General features: G+C 36.4%; 1 pseudogene across 1 annotated transcript; it reads right to left on the bottom strand.

Moving 5' to 3' along the window:
* Window positions 1-1,525: 1,525 nt before the first annotated feature.
* On the bottom strand, window positions 1,526-19,885 carry LOC143858414 (phospholipid-transporting ATPase 3-like; annotated as a pseudogene). Its single transcript, XR_013238955.1, has 19 exons — window positions 19,621-19,885; window positions 16,150-16,215; window positions 15,791-15,912; window positions 15,327-15,411; window positions 15,146-15,223; window positions 14,940-15,039; window positions 14,445-14,611; window positions 14,255-14,359; window positions 12,597-12,739; window positions 10,858-10,959; window positions 10,678-10,741; window positions 10,381-10,593; window positions 6,781-6,946; window positions 6,571-6,650; window positions 6,017-6,256; window positions 5,139-5,621; window positions 4,586-4,948; window positions 4,389-4,495; window positions 1,526-2,027 (listed from the first exon to the last, which is right to left on the bottom strand). The product of XR_013238955.1 is annotated as a phospholipid-transporting ATPase 3-like (transcript).
* Window positions 19,886-20,205: the final 320 nt, after the last annotated feature.

Below are 20,205 nucleotides of genomic sequence, written 5' to 3'. Positions count from 1 at the left end.
ACATATATATAGACATGATCTCCCCTTCATATCTCAAAACAACTCCTTAGGAAGTCATTTTTTAATAGGAAGTAGAACAAGCATGGCCTCTGTCCCTTGCAATTTCACCCTTCTTCTTATTCCTCTCCTTAGCAGTGTTTCTCCTCTAATGTTGTAGCTCCAAACTAAATACAGGAGGGAGTTTTTAATTGCAAAATTGCAGTAAAAGAGCCTATTGGAAAACTGGTCGTGTGCAATATTTTGAGCAGTAAACTAGGTTCAATTCTATTAGGGGTCAAGAACGGTTCAACCTGGCTTAGTTTGGTTTAGTAAGATCACTTTAAAACTTTGGATACATCCAGGAATGGACAACAAATCTAACATTCCAGATTTGATCTAAAATTTTCAGAACAGTTCCAAGTCATACCAAGGCTTGCACAGAGTTATCATTAAGAAATAAAACAGAAAACTCAGGTTTTGAACTGATCGTAAGGTTGGAAACTGATGTCAAACAGTTTGTGGGGTTTGAATTGAAAATAAAGTGGCATGTGTGAAGAAAACATGAAAATTAAAACTCTAATTGAGTACGATAGAGAAGAAAGGTAAAACCGGAACCACACATAATGCAAAAACAAAGTATCAACAGCTCTAAATAACTTAGATAAATAGTATAGAAAGGATAGTTGTGTTGAACTCACACCAACAAGACAAAAAGCATCACATCAATGGATTCTTAGGGCATCACATTGAAGGAGATCCGAGGCATGACCAAGGACATCACACCCACAAAAATTTTAAGGTTGTAATATTGTATTTTTTCCATCAAGTCATTATAGTCTATGGCCATGAGGCTTACAGTATATAGAGAGATGCCCAGTACTTCTAAAGCAACTTAGAAACTTGAATCCTATTCAAACTTAGTAAAATCCCAATGTTATATAAGAGTCTTAATTAACAAAATCTTTTAAAAGGTCAAAAAGTAGAAACTATCTCAGCATGCATACAGATCAGCCCATAGAGAGATCCAAGCTCTCCTAGACTCACTAATCGTGGATGAAATTCACTCAATGTGATCCATCAGGTTAGAGATATGACATCTCTTATCCCCAGAGAGGCTAGGTAGGACTATTGAGAAGATTTTGGACACGGTTGAAAAGCACACCAATGTGTTTTTGGGCATATGTATAGGTCAACCGATAGTGAAACGGATCATCTTTGCTTGTTTCGGAATTTCGATATTTGTCTTTGGAGATGTTTGATCATCTACCTCCTTGAGGGTGTTGTTTCTTTTGTTTGGTTGTCTTTATCCTTATTTCTTGTTTTGTTTCCCTTTTCTCCCTTCTTTTGTTTGTTGTTTTTTTTACTATCTAGGTCTTGGGAGTTTTCATCCTTTCTTAATATATGATCATCATTCAAAAATAAAAATAAAGACTATCTTGACAAAAAAGCAAAATGCAATAGACCCAAAACAGAAACAAACCACTTAAAAACTAATAAACTTACCTAAATATTCCGATCAAATGCTGTAAAGCGTTTTCAGCCCAAATCTACAGAAATTATAATACAAATGAATGCACATTTTTAGGTCAGTTGGATCGTAAAGATTTAATGCAACATTGATAACAGCATCGATAAAAATGAGTAGAAATAAAGTGAACAAAATAAAGTGAGACCAGAAGGATATGGCACAGATAACTTTACACAATCAGGGGTTAATGTAAAAAATGTACATGTTTTAACTCAGTTTTTTTCTGGGTGTTCTCTGTTGCGACCTCATACTGGCTCTACGAGCTACATCCCATGCTCTCTGTAGGGTTAAAACACCTGCCTGTGATGCAAAAAATGACTCGTAACCTGGCGAGTCAAAAGCAAATCCGGTGTGCTTTGATGTTTCTCTTGGAAGCTGAGCAATCGCGTAGCTCCTTTCCTCGTCTGGTGTGAGCTGGTTCTCAATCTCCAGCAGTTCCGGCCTGCTGCTCACGTCAGGATCGTGTCTGTGAATTTCCTGAATAATCTGATAGTTGTAGGGGAAATATCGTCTTTGAATCCTGAGACCAGACAAAAAAAAAATTAAAAACATTAAGTGCATGAGAATCATCTACTTGTATTACCATTCAAAAAATATCTACTTGTATTAGGATAATGGACAACAGATGGAGGGAGTTAATTTCAGTATGGATTCTGTGATCATAACAAACTGAATGGCATGCAATGGATATGATTTCAGTATAGTTTTCTAAACATTAAAGGACTTGTAAATTATTGGTTACAAATTGTAAGGGTTACATCAATGGTTTTAAATTTCCACTAAAACCAACACGAAACGACCGAAATATTTCCGTTTCCATCCTCACCAAAAACGAAACCGAAATAACCAAAATGCGTAAACCAAAATTGTAAGTGTAATAGTGGTATACGATATCAGTATGTATTACATAATTATATTTATATGAATTGCATGTGAAATGTGGTGCATGTACGATATTCTAGCATTTCCTAAAGTTTCATCTTTAAATTCCATCATTTGCATATCTTTCCATATGTTTCCGTGATTTTACAGGATTTCCAACCGAAACCAAAAAAATTCCGTTTCCGTGGCGATCGAAACCGAAAGAAGCTGAAATTTAAAACCTTGATTACATCTGTACGGTTGATGCAAATTCCATGATAGAGCATTATTATTGATAGAAATCTTCTGTATAAGAACTAAATGAGGATCCAGATACAGACATAGACATAGGAACAAAGATATGAATTTGCATTTTCCAAATGTAGGGGACAGATAGAATTAGGCTACTAATATCCGCACGACCGTGGTTTGATAATGGGGTGAACTCCCATTTGTTTTACACTTTTTAACAAGCTGTCAAAGGCTATCACAATTCCCAAAAAGGAAATTACATAGACAGAATAGTAGGAATTCCCAATCCATTACACACCTTAAAGCCCCCTTGCAGGGCTTATGGAGATCTTTCCATTCCCAAAAGACTTGTATTACATTTCATATCAAAAGTGAAATTAGCAAGCTCCCTTTGCAAATATGCGACACTGAAGCTAAGTCTATGATAGTCAGTTCGCAATTTCTTTTAAACGAAATAACAAAGATACATTAGAAAGAAAAAAAGGGTAACTCAGAGGTATAAAATAGCCACAAAGAGAAGAAAGCAAATAAGATGAAAATCAAGGAAAAAGAAAAACCTAGACATTGATGGCCAACTTGTATAAAAGAATAACGCACATTTCCTACATAGGTTGGCTTTAGTGCCAGGGTCTCTATGCACATTGATATCAAAATTTTGGTTCTCTAACAGGCCACTGTTAGTTTTGTCTCTACCATGATTGAGAACTCCCCTCCCCACAAGAGTCTGTGACCATCAGCAGCTAATATAGGAATGTCGGGGAATCCATATCAAACAATAGTTACAGTCATCACTGAAATCTAATATTATTGGTTCTCTTTTCAGAAAGAGAGATGCATATCAAAAAAAAAAAAAATGTTTTTCTGAATGTTGCGATTGACTGGTCGGTCGAGGGGCCTCCTTACATTTTCTTTTTCATTAAAAATACACCATTAAAAAAAGCACCAAAATTAGATCTTTGATCAAAGTATTTTGTTATCATATCCAAGAAAAATACCATTGATCATAAAGTTTGAGTTCTTCAAGGGCATTCCTTTTTTTTTTCTTCAAGGGCATACCCGTAATTCTGTCATCTCACTTATTAGTTTTTCTTCCCTCTTCAGAAAACAATAGAAAATTGTATAGAAATGAAAGAGAAAAATGCAGTAGGCAGAGACTGCCTGATACATAAAGAAGGTTTATTTACACCCTCTCTTGCACCCATAAACACTACTTCGTTAACCTGAGAAAAAAAACATTGACCCAATAATTGTTAATTTCATTAACCAGATGCAAAAGCCTACAGGGACCTAGGTGGTTTTATGCCCAAATAATCATGTTAGATGTGCATTCTTCCACCAAAAGCTTCTTATCTAATCCTTTTTACCATCAAAGTAGCATCCTTCCACAAAAAGTGCAGCCCTTGTCTCTAAAAAGAGAATGCAAAGAACCGTACAAAGAGCAAACACTTCCATGTCAATTGCATGTTTGATTCTAATGGGCACCACCAAAAACACCTTTAAAATATTCCCCTTGTCATTTATAAATACACTCTCCACCCATGCGGGCCCGGGCTCCAAAAAATTTGCAGCCATTTATTGTTTCAGATAAATATTCCCCAAAACTACTTACATTTTATAAATGATTAATCATCGAATAGTGATTGCATGCCTAGGATTTATCATTTCTATCATAGATTGTAATGATCTAAGAAAACACTTAAACAGATTGAAACATAATAGAATAAGCTCATGGAAAAATATCAGGAAAAGAAACATTACTAAATCTCACCCTTGGTATACAAAGTCCCCAAGAAGTGCAACAACTGGAACAAGCAGAAGCATGAGGTAGAAATAGTATGTCCTCATCAACACATAAATAACAAAGAATATGTTCTCCTGCAATATAATAAGCATAACAGTCAAACAAGATACTATATAATTTAGGTCAGTCAGAAAAAAATAACAAATCATGCTCAAGAGACTTACTTGTCTATCATACGGGGTCATAACTCCAGAATATACAAATATAAATATGAACCATGCTACAATGCTCCCTGCAATACTTATGTGGTGCCACCTTGTAATTGAATTGCACGCCATAAGAAGGCGCACATTGACAGTTATTACAATGCAAGTGAATGCCATGGTGCTAACACCCCAAAGCCCACAGATCTTGCCTGATGAATTATGAGCTTTATGACTGGACGCAATTGTGAAATGGTAAAGAATTAATTACTGGTATATGGAAAAAAAAGCCCAGACTGCCACAACTCTCCATTTGAAGAACGCATTTCGTATTCCCTCCTTGTATAGCTCTGGGTATTTCTTTGAAAGAGAAGCACTGACATCCTGGCAAATAGGAACGTTGAAATAAGTGTATGCTCTCTGTTTAAACCGTTAATGTCTACAACCTAAATGAATGGTAAAGATAGTGGTAATGCTGAATCTTAAAAGATATGAGATAATGTGTAGGATTGAATAACCTTAAAAGGAAGCAATTCTTTGGATCCAGGGCATTTTACGAGAATGAATGGCTTACCTTGTCAAATAATCCAACAATGATTACAGGTAAAGCTGTAAAAATGACATTATATAATGATTGGAACCAATCGTCGTAGAATCTCTGACCAGAAAACCCAGTCTGGAAGGTGAACCAAAACTGGATCAGAGTGAAAGTAAGATTCTTGTAGAAAAAATATGTTACAACCCGCAATGCAAGAGAACAGCTGAGTAAGAAACTTGCCAAAAAAAAATTAACGAGGGTCGGTAGTTCTGAAGAGAAAAATAAAAGAAGTTTAACCTTGCATATTCTGAGATATGACCACCGGCCATGCACAAGAAGTAAATCAGTAAGGAAGCGAAACTGAGCAATCGCAAAATCACTAGCCATGACGGCTTGCATTCCTTCGAGCCCACTTATACCAACACCAACATGAGCAGCTTGAATCATGCTCACATCATTGGCCCCATCACCAATACTAAGTGTGATCTTCCGAGCACCTTTCTTGACCAGGCTAGTCACCTGGCATGCACAATTTATAACTTCAGAATTACCCACAAAGTTGCATGTAATGGTCCATAATTGATGTACTTCTCTCCTCAAATATATTTCTCATTATTGCATGATAAAGGAGGAGGCAATAAAAATAGTATACCACCATGGAACACATAATTAATGAAAGAGAACACAATGCATTCAGATATACACTTGATAGAGCATGACATACACATACAGAATTTTCAGAGATATTTCGCAAAATGGAAAATTACTTTTTCTTTTGTGTAACTTCTCTACGTTATTTGTCTAGTCCATGTTATGGATTTTACCAGAGCACTTTAATAAAATTCTGATAAAAAGGAATATAACCATTGAAAACTACCATTCAAAAAAAAAAAAAAAACCATTGAAAACTACACCTGTGCTTTCTGTAGTGGAGAAACTCGACAGCAAACTACAGAACTACAGTTCAAGCTTAAGTTGAGCAGAATGACTCGTAGATTTGGGTCCAATGCATACGTCAAACACTTTCCATCAATTATAAGTGCCAGTTTTCGTCCAGATGAAGTATGCAGGTAGTGCTGGGCTTCCTCGAGGTATCTCTTCAGCTCTTGTTTCACTGAATCTCCGATAAAACGCTCGGTCTCCACATGGTCACCCTAATCATAAATGTAAAGAAAGCTTAGCAGAAAAAAGAAAGAAATAAACAGCATGTATAAAACAAGAGGAATTCTAAAGTCACAGGCACCCTTGCAGAAAAGGGGTGAAAGGGCACCCCAATTGGTCAATAGCCATTTATGATGGCACAAAAAATTATGATCATAACTGTTGTCATAAATGACAGTTGACCAATGGGGGCGCCCTTTCACCCCTTTCTGTGCAAGGGCGCCTATGAGTCTAGCATCCCTCATATAAAACAATTTTCCTTTCATGTAAACGTTAATAAATTTAGTTTTTGAGAAATGTATATTACCCTACTCTCAACCTCTCTAATTGCATCAGTTTCTGAACTGATGGTAAACTGTTTCATGTCATTGTTGATCAAGCTACAGGCTACATCAGAGAAACAGAAAAATGGGTTATAAAGTTGTGCAAAGATGGCTGAGAAAACAAGATTAAGTAGACTTAAAAGTTAAAAATGACTCAGCAAAATACAAATGCATTCACTTAACATTGACCTTACCATAGGCTATATTTATTGCAGTTTCCATCTTGTCCCCTGTCAGAACCCAAATCTTTATTCCAGCTCTCGAAAGAGTCTCTATACAAGATGGCACCCCATCTTGAAGTTTGTCTTCTATGGCAGTGGATCCAATCAGAATAAGATCCTTTTCTATCAGGTCTGCCACCTGTAAAAATTTAAGAAGTCACAAAGAAGATAAAGTTAGTAAGACTTAGCACAGAAGATAGAACTAACAGTATTTTGAAAATAAAATTTATGACACATCTTCAAAAAAAAAAATTTATGACACATGCTCAAAATTATAATTGCAAATATCTGACAAGTAAAAAAGAATCACAGTTAATTAAAAAAGAATGAAATGTTTCAAATACTATAGTTTTGACCGACAGAAGCATCTACGAAGTATTTGACCACGAGTATCGATATTGTATCATGTCAGACATGGTCCATCTGCCCAGACAAATATTAGAGTATAATAGATATGCACACATTGCATGTTAACACTCCTGCTGAATAACTAGGGACAGTGATGTTTCTGAGAACTTGAGCAGGAGACATATCTCCAGAGGAAATTCTTCCTTTGGGATCGGACCGAGATTCTACACGTACCAGTTGTGGAGTAGTTAGAGATAGAAGCAACTTTCAGGATAAGGCATCATACAGAAAGTTAAATGGACACAACACGTCAACACACTAACACACAACGCACAATGATACAAGCGCACACTTTTTTTTTTTAATGGTAAGGATTTCATTAAAAAAAAGACTACCATTAAAAAAAAGACCGAGATGGTCAATTACAAGGGAATAAAAGACAAGTGACAATAAAGGAAGATTACAAAGGAGAAGAAGCCGCGAAACTCGAGGGAGGAAATCAAACTGCTCAATATTCAACAAAATCACCCCCTCCCTAGCTAGCCTATCCACAACCCCATTCGTTGATCTCCTAATATGTTTAAAAGAGATGGAAGATGAGCCAAGAATGTCCTTGATCTCCTCAAAATACTCCGCAAATCTCCAAGGGAAGACATGGGAGCCACACAACCATCGAATAACATTAAGGGAGTCACCTTCAACCATGACTCTATTTAGATCAACATCCCTCAAAAACTTGATACCCTGATGCACAGCGCGAACCTCCGCCTCATTAGAGTCAGCCACACCAATTGGACCAGCAAAAGCCCACCTCACTGATCCTCCCTCATCTCGAAGAACCCCCCACCCCACCCCATCCCGGCTGGACCCGTTTCCAATACTCGATCCATCAAAATTTAACTTTATGCGGCCAGGAGGAGGCGGCTCCCAAACTTGCAAAACCGATGATCTTGCTTTAGGAACAAAGCAAATCTCCCTCCATCCATTCCACAATTCGAATGCCGATACGAATCTAAATGATGGGCTAGATTTCGCCCAAAAGATGGTAAGAGCAATAGCCTTGTTCAGAAGAAAAGGAACTCTCTGGGATCGGCCTTTGAAAATCTTTGCATTCCACTCCACTCCTTCCATATAACCCATAAAACTGCCAAAAAAGAGATACAAGCCCACACATATACATACTTGAACACAATTACGGGCATAATATATACATCCAAACCATATGGCATGAACCATATGTTATGCGACACTATTTGAAAAGGTATTTCTTCAAATGCGTGCAAGATAAAGTAACATTTGCCAGAACAATCACAATGTACTAGCCATCCCTGAGTAGAACAATATTTGGCCCTTAAGAAAATTTGTACAAGTTTTTGACATTGCAGTCTGATGTCAAATGGGTGTTTGTTTAGTCAGTTCTAAAGAGAGTCAACCCGAAAGTCATTTCTAACTATCTAAGAATGGTGCACTAGTTTCTACTATCGATGTGGTATGGTATGTAAGAACATTCGGCATTCTACAAAGGGTGCTCTGGAAAATCGCAAGGGCGGGCTCAAAGCGTGGGTGCGAGTATAGAAACTTAGAGCTATGGCTTCTAACCGAGATATTTTAACAAGGGGATGATTTATGGGTGCTGTCCAGAAACTTAATGTTATTCTGTTATACATGATTAGTAAGTATAAAGTAGCAGTCCAAGTAGGCGCAGTCTTTTATTTTAGGTTGAATCTGAATTTAAAATCAGTGTAGGAAAAGGGTTTTAGCAACAAGTCTATAATTAAGTGCTGCCAGTCCATTGTATGATACGAAGTATTCAAGCTATAGTTTGCTAATGGAATTTCCAGCATCAAAAATTTCAAAAGTGATGTTAATCCTAGTGTTCTGAGAAGTTCTAAATCGAAGAGCTTCAACAGGATATGAAGACTTCGAAGAAAATGATCCTGAAATTCAGGGTGTTCATGAGAAAATTCTGAACACTGAATCTCAATTGAATAGAAGTCTCAGTCACTGTATGGCTGAGATGATGTCGTGAAAGTCCATAGAGAAGCAACACAGAAAATTGCAGGGGTTGGAATTTTAGGACCACAATTTTGCAGAACCTGGAAATTTCCTGCAAATAAAGTTCTAGCCCAATAGAATTGGCGGCTTGTATGTATCTAGAATGAAAGTCTAGGTACTGAAATTGTATGTTCTGAATCTATGAGAAACAGTTATTGTACTGTTTCTAGAGTTTCCGAAAACATTAAAAAGGCTCAGAATTCTGAGGCTTCAAACAGAATCCTTTCCAAAAAAAATCAATGAGGATTCCAGCAAGGTGCTATAAATTTCCCTGAGTTTTATTAGCTGGTCTTTTACTGCAAACTCAATATGCGGCCCTTTACTTGCATTACTATCAACCATTTGGGAGAAAACGAGAAGCACAAAAATCATTTTGAATCAATGGCTTCATACAAAATCTGGTAGAGTTGCATTGTTGAGAAAGCCCCATCAATATTTAGGCCTCTTTGATGCACAAGATTCTCCACAGCAACCTTTCACCGTATCAATACTGATGTATCCTTCTAGCTCACATCTTGAAAGACTGGAACATTGAGATATTTAATGTTTGACGCAAACACATACTTGGCATTGTCCCCCTCAAGAATAACCAGAAAAATCTAATAACATTTAATATCATTCATTCTACTCGAGGGTTGGTACTGTTCATGGGATTAAAGTTTAAAGGGTTATTCACATGAGCCACTCTCAAAGGGAATGAATAAATTTTCAAAAAAAAAAAGGGAATGAACAAAAATTGCTATAGTATATAATCAAACTTCAGGAATGTGACATACTAATATCCATGCAGATAATAAATTTTCCATAAATATTATATCGTATAGGGAAATGGTAACCGCACTCCCTCATCTCAGCAATGGAATAATCTGGAGGACGGAGGTTCAATCCGATCTTACCTACCAAAAAAAAAAAGCAATGGCACAACCTCTTTTTATTTACACTTTTCTAATCAGCTGTCAAAGTCTCTTACAGTTTTCAAAAAAGTTACCCTACTAGAAAAGTGTTTACCAAAGTAAAGTTCCATTATAAAAACAACGGAGTCCCGATTATCACTTCCAAGTGAATAAATAAACACACATGAAAAATCTATTGTAAAAATTAATTATATATCAAATAATTATCATGATACTGAAGTTTAAAAAGTAGAGACATGTCTTAAAGTCCACCTACCTCATCCAACTTCTTCTCACGCTCTCGTAGAGAAGACTTGGCTTGGATAAATCTGTCATTCCAGCTTTCATACAATTCACTACTTAAATCCCTGTAGGCAAGGCAAAGAGTACGTAAACCAGCAGATCCAAACTCTTCCAAATTCTCCCGAGTGGATTTCTTTATGTTATGGTTTCCATCAGCCAATCTTTCATAGATGACAGTATCAGCACCCTGTAAAAGAAATTTTCTCTTTTTGAGTGCCGTATGGCTTGCTAGAAGTAAAGCAAACCCTAAGTTTTAAACACATTTTATCACCTTGCAATACAGAACGAGCCTTCCATTTGAGTAACGACAGATGACAGACTGGCGCTTCCTTGTACTATTTGTACAAAAAAAGTTGACCATCAATGCTACTAGTATGATAGGAAAGCATAAAGTCAAGAATAAATAATAGTATTAATAATAATAATAATAATAATAATAATAAGCACCCACCTATGGAACTCCAAAACATTTAGAATCTCATACGAGACATCTTCAATTTTACCCATCTTTTCGACATGTGACTCACGGACCATGATCATAGTTGGTGTACGCCTGAAAAAGTAAACAGATAGTGAAGGGATTTAATTAGATAAGAATTCATTGCAGTCTCAACCCAACCAAAATAACTTAGGATATTTGATTAGTGATCTTCGTATCCAATCAAGAATTTGTAGTGCAGTACATAACCTCTGCCTTAGTAAATAAATCACTTTCCACACATGATTCACCCAAACAAACAAGGGAAATTCTTACAATGACTATGCATGCCACAGTGCACCCAATGAGGCAAGGGAAATTCTCCCAAAGATCCTTTCCTTCATATGTTACACGCTTACAGGTAAACTAGGAAGCAATGACTTCCAAGAAAGGATTACAGTTCAGATGGAGGAAGTTGATATAATGTAGCTTAATCGATTGATAAAACTGTCTTATCATTACATCACAGAGGCGGGCCGATCTATGCTGTTTCACTCTGAGGCATCGCCGCATCTATTAACTAAGGCATTCCAATCACTTGTATATGTCATTAACATGCATCCATCCACCATACTAGATCAGGACTCTCCCACTCAAGTACTCACTAGGAAGACCTTGATTATTCTTCCCTTTTATCGTGGGGTACTGGGGTTGTATGTATTATGCCCATGTTCCTCCATCAAATCGCAAAAAATTCTCTCCCAACATGGTCACGTGCATTTTTTGTGGGATATAGTGATGATAATCATAAGGGTTACAGTAGAAATCCTGTGATATGAACATTATAGCTTTGTTCAGATATACAGACACCACAGGATTATCTCATACTCTATTCAAGCTACCACATATCACGTTGTAGAGCCCTAAAAAAGCACTATATTCGTTAGAAGCACAAGAAGTGTAAGTAGACTAACAAAAGTCCTCAAGCCACTAGATGAGCCATTGACATTGTGATGCAACCCTTAGTGACAAGTGCGTATAAGTCGCAAAATAAGAAACCAGGGCAAGGGTAAAACACACATCACAAAAGGCCGGGGAAAACACACCATAAATGATGTATCAGTGCATGATATGGGTGAAATAATGACGCACATTCTTGGAAATCTGAACTTTTCATGGTGAAGATGGCCAAAGGTCAAGATCTTGTAGGTAGTCAAAAGCTTCCGCCCTAGATGGAATTGGGATGGCCCACACCTATTACAAAGTTGTCAAGTTCTCTCCAACTAAGGTTTATCTGCATGTCATTATTCTTGAATAGAATCAATATCAGAAATAATAAATAAATAAACCAACAATTTAAACATACATCTACTAAAACCAATACTAAGAATCTCCATTAAGAAACAAGAAACAATGACCTACACACTTTCAGCAAAAATGTCACCCAAAAATGAAGAACTACTGCCAAAAAACTATTTCTGGAAGCCCTTGAATCTTACAATTATTTAAACCTAATCAATTGCAAACAATAAGCAGATAACTATATACCCAATTATAAAGTTACCAAGTATTTCGCTACACCATATAACTACCAAAAATTATCACAATATCCCACTTAAGAAATCAAATAAGAAAACATCAAAATTAGGAAATTCACTAAAAAAAGAGATTATTGGGGACACGCGTGAAGACATATTAATTTAAGAAAAGGTTCCAACAGCAACTTCCCACCAAAGTGCTAAAAACAAGTAACAACAGAAATACGTTTATACCTATAAAAGAAGAATCCAAAGTTCTTCGCAGCCGTAACTAAAGCAGCCTCATCTAGAGATGCAGCTTGATATGTGATCTTCTCCGGGGATTCATCACCTTCAGGAAGCACCGTATGACATATCGCTAGGCATCTGAAGAATTCCTACTCAGAGAAGAAAGACTTTTACTAACAATGCCATACTGTCATAGAAACAATGTTTCCAAACTAGAATATGATGAATCAAATATAAAAATAAATGATAGATGAGCATTTCCAGTTTAAATTTTATATGAAATGCACAAAAAATGTTAGAAAATAGAAGCATCTCTATTTTTTTTCAATAGTAAAGCATCTCCATATTTGTCTCACACTGTTTTCTTCTCGTGTCTTATTTGATTGGTCTACATTTAGGACAACGGAAATGTCACTTCTTGTCACTTCAATTGTGTATAGATCAAGAATTGTTTGAGCCATCTATCACTACAGTGTTTGTTTCTAGCATTAGATGGTCGGTTCAAACAGAATGGCTTTGACTTTTATAATTCATTTGCACTTTGCCATATACTTCAAAGGGTAATTAATGTAGGACAGATCCTAGTATGGATGCTTTGATACCAAATGACGTGAAAACAGCTTCTAATAACGATGCCTCAATGACTAATTAACGATGATACCTAATAACCAGCAGTATTTTTTTAAAAAAAAAACAGAACGATTTACAACTGCAATTCCCAAATTCCTCCAAATTCAGGAATCCAAAAAACAGTTGTATTATGCGCAATTAAAATGAGATTACTGCGTTATTTTTAAAAAAAAAACAGACTGATTTACAACAGATGGATTTTGGCACTTCAATTCGATTTAGTTGACTATCTTGGTTTTATTTCTTTGGCTATTGAGGCAAGGTGGCATGTCCTCTTGCATTTTTTCTCTAAGATCAATAAAATTTAAGGTGTTGGTCCGTGTTCCTAGATAATAAAACATGTGAAGTTAAGTAGGTACTAAAAATAGTTTTAAATTTCGGACGAAATCCAAAATCTCGCCCGAAATATTTTGGTGTCGGTTTGGACTGACACTGAAAGAGCATGGAATCAGAAAAGTACAAGATTTAGGCGGAATTTCGCTGAAATTTCTTTTACAAAATTCTACCGAATTTTGTACAAATTTCCACCAAAATCAAAAATTTCGGTGGAAAAATTTTTTTAATTGAAATTTTATAGAATTTTTACATGATTTCGGCTGAAATTTCGTCCGAAACCGAAAAATTTCAGTTTCAGCCGTGGCCGAAACTGACACCATAACTGATATTTAAATCCTTGGTACTAAATGCACACATGCCAGTGCACACACCTACACCCACCACCCCACCACCACAACCATGGGACATGTTCAGGGGGAGGGAGATAGTGTTCCCTCACATCCCTAGGACTGCCAATGAACCTTGCCGACAAGCTTGGTAAGATGTGAGTGTCTAGATCTCTTATGCATGTTGAGCCTTTGTTGCCCAATGATATTCCTTGGTGATTTCCTTTTTAATTTGTACATTCAAAAAAAAAATCTCATGCACGGACCAATTTCCTAAGACAGATTGAGTACAAACAGAATATTATCACCTTATATATAAAAATATACTTTGTTATAACAAATCCTGCAAGTCTAGACACATCTAGTAATCACCTTGCAAGAATCAGGATCACGTTCATTTCTCCAAGCACCATGCATCAACCTAGGATCATCAAAATTGAAACCCTTCTCATGCACCGTTGTATCTGGTTTCTTCACCTATAATAAACTAGATGAAATGAAGATAATATATACAGTAAAAACACGATATAATATTCTGACTGAATGAATTGTGGAAGCATACCTCATCAATTCTCAAACCATTCCGCTGAGCTCCTCCTTTTTCTATTTCGGTGATCCCAGTTCCATACACCTCTCCACCAATTGAACACTTAAAGAACTCCATTAGATTTCTTGTTAAGGTTCCGGTCTTATCAGAAAATATATACTCAACCTGTCCTAAGAAAAGAAGTCACTGTCTAAGCATAATGCCTAGAAAGATTGATACAATGTGCAAAATAGCAAATATAACCCTTAATAACAATTAACAATGGGACTGTGGGTTTGCCAATGAGGGTGCAACTGAGATTGAACTTTGGCAACTTGGCTTGAGTTTTCATCTTGAAAACAGGTTGGTTCAGGACCTTCAGGTTGAATCCAATTTATTTTTGAGTAAAATCACAACAAGATCCAACCCAAATTGCAACCCAGCTTGCCAATCTAACATAGAAACCAGATAATAGTGACAAATTGCTAAAATTAGTAAAGTTGCACCAATGAGGAAAAAAGATTATGGCATCAAGATTGGATGTACGTGCCAATGCAGGGGTGTTGCTTTCAACATGATACATATGTAAATCCTTACTAATAAACTGAGTGGACTGAATAAATTTGATCATCTGAAAAGTTACAACAAAACAAAATACCACTCAACAACGATTATATGCAAAGTTTGAATAGAGAATTAAAGGCCTCACTCAAGACAACTTCAACTAAATTGCCCACCTCGATAGAAACATAGAGAGAAATAGGGATAATTGTTGAGTACAACGTAATTAACGTAAACATGGTCAGAATAGCAACCTGTAAAAAAAAAAAAAAAAACAAGAAATGAAGGGTGTTCAGAGCTGCCAATGAAATTAAACTGGGTCACAAGGATATATGTTATTGGAAAGAGAATTAGTACCACAAATCTGTTGTTAGGGTTGAACTGATCATCCACACCTTCATCAAGACCTAAGTAGTAATACTTGCGGCTGATGAACACGCCACTGGCAAATTTCAAACAAACATGAAATAATATTTAATCCCCAAATTAAAAAAAAAAACTTTTATTTCAGAGGAACAGACAAAGAAATGACCCAAAAGATACTGTAAATCAAAATTAATTATTCATGGAAGAAGATGTTTCAACCGTGTAAAAACACATTGTTTGTAATAAATGCAGCTCACTTGTCAATGTGCACTGTTTGTATAACCATAACTAAGGATTCCTACCAAAAAAATGAACTGATGCCAGAAGAAATCTGAAGAGGTTAGCAATTCCTCAAAGCAAATGTTTGACTGAACCTCATGTGGAAGAAACAAGTAAAAGAAAATTTTGCCGTAAAAACAACTTGCAATGGAGCACTAACTGGATAGTGATTAGACCTGGCAATGGCTCCAATGAGACACATAAGGAAGAGAACACCAAAAAGAGTGAGTATAAGTTTGTCCATTTTCCTCTCCAATGTACTTCTTTTTGAAGGCACATTCATGGAATTCATCATAACCTGCAGTTTATTTAGTGAAACCCATAAAATAATGCATGGAAGTACAAATCCCAATTGCGGATGAGGCAAGGGTAGCTATTAAAGAAAAAAATAGAAGCAATTGATTATTTTGTGCCGTATGCACACTGCAGCTCAACGAGGGAAAAATAAATAAAAAAAAAGCAAGTAAAAAGAAAGAAGAAACTGGAACATGTAAATAAAGTAACTGCAATTATACCATGTACAAAGGCAACACACCTTTGTTTCATGCCCGGTAAATACAACGGCCCCAACTATGTATTCTGTATTCCGGAGGCTACATCCCTACATTAAAACATAAGTCAGTATATAGATGTGCAATAGAACTGATGCTGAAAGATGGAAGCTTCTCATATGAATGTTTAAGTTAAATACGATGGTCTTTGCCAGAAAGGTAAAGTAATAGCATTGAATACTCGGTTAACATCTCCCCCCCCCCCGCCCAACCAACCCACCCCCCCAAAACCCCCACGCCGCCCACCCCCAAACAAAAAACAAACATTGTATACTCAGTTGCAATCTGCATTTGTTACACGTGCAAATCAAGATGGTAAAACTCAAATTAGCTTACTGAGAAGGAAAGGAGCAAGTTTAGGATCACAGCTATGATGCAGGACTCATATCCAAAGACATTAAGACAGAAAACGATACTAAGTTCAGCTGAAAGAGCAGATTAGCATCCAACAAGTAAATAAAAGTAGGTATGTCAACAATAAAATAAAACATCAATTCTATATCAACAGAACTCAAATCTATCCATCTGAATTGCAGCAATGCCAATTCGTCGTAGCATTTATGACCTTCGTAGTTCAAAAGATGCTCACACATCTCAGATCTATTTTCCAAAGCTTCTCTCCATTATATTAGAGAAAAGTTTGATGATGCTATGTGTTTTTCTGGCACAAAAAATTCCTCTTATTTCGCCTGAAACTTCAGATGGAGATTACTCTAAAGAATGCTTGGAACCCCATAAAGGTAGAATATCCTAATTTTGAATGGTATCATCTTATTTGGTTCAAGAGGTCACATTGCAAGACATGCTTTCAAGGTATCGCAAGGTATACAAGGGGCACTAATTACAAAACATGCCATCTTAGTTGGGGTACAAAAATTGATCCTTTTTGTCCTCTTTGAGATGCTTCATTAGAATCTATCAACCATTTAGTTTTTGGTTGTGGTTTTTCTTTTGGATTTAGTGATCCATCTTATAGAGATTTCATCATAGAAGGAAACTTTATAAATCCTTAGATGAAGAGAAATGGATATTATCGGCATTCCATTGAAAAAGCAAGTTGCAATGGCCTTGAAGAATGGATTAGATTCTCTTCCATATGTAGATTGAAAGAATAACCAAACTTCTGTGAAAAAGAATATGCACAAATGGTTAAGGCCTTGGTTTTCAACCTTGAGGTCGGAGGTTCGATCCCAGCTTACCTATCAAAAAATAAAGTACGCACAAATTTATGGTTCACAAAAGCATTCTTATTGGTAATCCAATGTAGACTCACACATTAGACTTCATTAACATTACAATGAGAAGAATGTAAACACTCTTTGAAACATTGGATGCACAATCAATGCCATCAAGATAGTAGAGAAGAAGTGCAGATGCACTAAGTCTCCTAGAATATTTTCATGATCAACTCTGATGCTTCATTGGATGCTTGTGGAATTATTAGAAACAAAAAGGGCAGGTGCAACTCTCTTTGGATATTGGATTTGCTTCATCCATCTTCCATGGATTGAAAGAAAGAAATAAAAATGCTTGATTGGGTGAAGGAATAGGGCATATTCGTGGCATTATTACAAACGAAAAATGGTAACTTCATCTCAGATTTCTGGTACATGACATCAATAACGATATTGGAATACTTGAGTTGCATGTGATCTAAATGGGCCTCCAACGTGCTTAGCTCTTGACTGTAGTCGAATATGGATAGGATCCAATTCACTATTGGCTGTTACTATATTTGCTTAGCTCTTGACTTTAGAGAACTAAGTGTTCAGTTAAATGTCTCCATCCATCTTCCTGCCATCATTATCACTAAGTTGACGAACCTAAAAAAAATTATACAACTCTATCTTCCTTGCAGCAAATGCTAGCATCATCATCGGGGAGCTCAGGAATCAGAGAAAATTTTCCACCCATCTGGTCCCAATCTTCCATGCAGCTCGTGTATCGAGATTCAAGAGCTCAAGCTCAACCTAGAAATGTTCATCTAACAGGCTCCCCGTCTAATTTTTCTTCCTTTGTCAGCCAGCTGATATTCCCTATCCATCCAGCTCTATCCATTTTAGTCGCAAAAATTTAAGCTCGTCAAAATAGAACACATTGTAACCTTGATCAGTTTTCTCAAGTTCCAAAATACTTCCACCAAGCAATCCAACAAATTAGAAGAATCACTCTAGTAACCATGCCAATATGAAGCACTTCCTAGACTCACTGAAACAATATTAGTTTCTAATACAATCAAATAAAAACTTGAAAAGAAATCTTGCTTACATCAAAAACCTACCAAAAGCACCAAACTCGAGCATCTTTAACTGATACACACCAAAGGTCGAAATCCTCGAGCTGCCCTCTTCGCCACTTATAAGTACTAGAATGTGGCTAACCAATCAGATCCATCCAATACAAATGTCAAAAATTACCTCACTAATCTATAAGTAACATCTGACCCAAAAAGATATGTCTACATTAGATTTGTACCCACACAGCAAAGTCCACCCACCTTCTAAAGCCTAGGAAACATGGTACAAAACCTAGATGTGGAAAGAAAGCAAAAAACAGTTTATCAAGGGGGTGAGAGAGATTATTCAATCAAATAAAAAGCATAAACATATGGGGATTATGAAAAATAATTTCACACTAATTTAAACAATGAACTATAAATCTAATGACTGACCATGTAAAGAAATCACATAGTTGATTACTTGATATGAATAACCTACACATAAAAGACACCATGTGCCAGGCAAGAGAGCTACAGTCCAACGGAGAGAACAACACCAGAGACATAAATCTCCAACTTTTATTCTCTAGATCGCCTGACAGAGATCAGAAATAAACTCTTCCCACGGTAACAGACCTCAAGCAAAATCATAGAAGATAATTTTACTGAATTCCAACAAAATTTTGGAGTGTAAAAAGAACACAATTACATAAAAAGGAAAACAGATGGTTTTTTTATCTATGAGCTATGATTTGTGGACATGGACACGAGTGTCGCGTGTCGACATGGACACAGAGTGTTGAACACGGCGAACTCTCAAATTTAGAAACGGAGACATGGCTAAAATAGAAAGTAGATATAGTCATGATTTGTGGATACAGATTCGTGTGCCGAGTTTTGACGCGGATATGAGGTATCTGACATGGAAACCCTTAAAAATCTAGAAATAGTGGCACACTCATACACGTACATACATATAATGTTACTAACACTTACACAATACGTTTAAAAGTGTCTAAAGGAGTGTCGACACGTGTGGACACGGGTGTCATGTCGGACACGACACGACACGTGTGTCCACAAGAATTTCAAAGTGTCAGCCAAATCATAGATAACAAGCATAACAAAAGAAAAAAAAACAAGCATACATGCATGAATTAGTAAATGATTTCAGTGTCCAGATACATTGAAATTATAGAAAATTAAAAAAAAAATATCCTTAGGACAACGAGCATACTCGCAAAAGAATTTGGTTTGGAGAAAGAGGAAGTGTCTGCTTCTGGATGATAAGATTGCCAGTGAAAGTGTACAAGGAATTGTTTGGTTGTTCACATTGTATTTCTCCTGCAAACATAACAAATATCCATAAGAAAAACAATATATGCAAAATAGGAGAAAAAAAAAGATGTTTCATGAGGATGGGCCCTAAATCAACCAATTTGAACTCTACTTTTGCAGAAGTGATATAATGTGTGGTGAAATGGGTACATGCATAGAATATGGCTCAGATAGTAAATCTTAGCTTTCCAAATGAAGATTTTCCCTTATAAGAATGGTGAGATTTTGGAGTTGTCAAAAAGGTCCAACTCATCCAAATGGGAGGGAGCAGTGGCACTCAAACCATGTATTCTAGTATAAAGCTCAATGATGTCAAGTGATGCTTTCCCATGGGTGTTTCTATGAGAGAATGGCAGCGACTTTAAGTAACATAAGGGAGGCAGCGTAGATATCTTTAGTTGCATGGCTTGAATGAGAAAAAGAAATAAAACAATGGCAAACGAAAGCCACTTTTACCTCTTCAATTGAAAGCAAGGGTGATCCC

The sequence above is a fragment of the Tasmannia lanceolata genome, unplaced genomic scaffold (genome assembly GCF_043159265.1).
Source record: "Tasmannia lanceolata isolate RefF3 unplaced genomic scaffold, GAP_Taslan_0.1 ptg000026l, whole genome shotgun sequence".
Taxonomy (NCBI): domain Eukaryota; kingdom Viridiplantae; phylum Streptophyta; class Magnoliopsida; order Canellales; family Winteraceae; genus Tasmannia; species Tasmannia lanceolata.
Note: the sequence above shows the minus strand (reverse complement) of the source record. Positions and strands in the feature narration are given on the sequence as shown.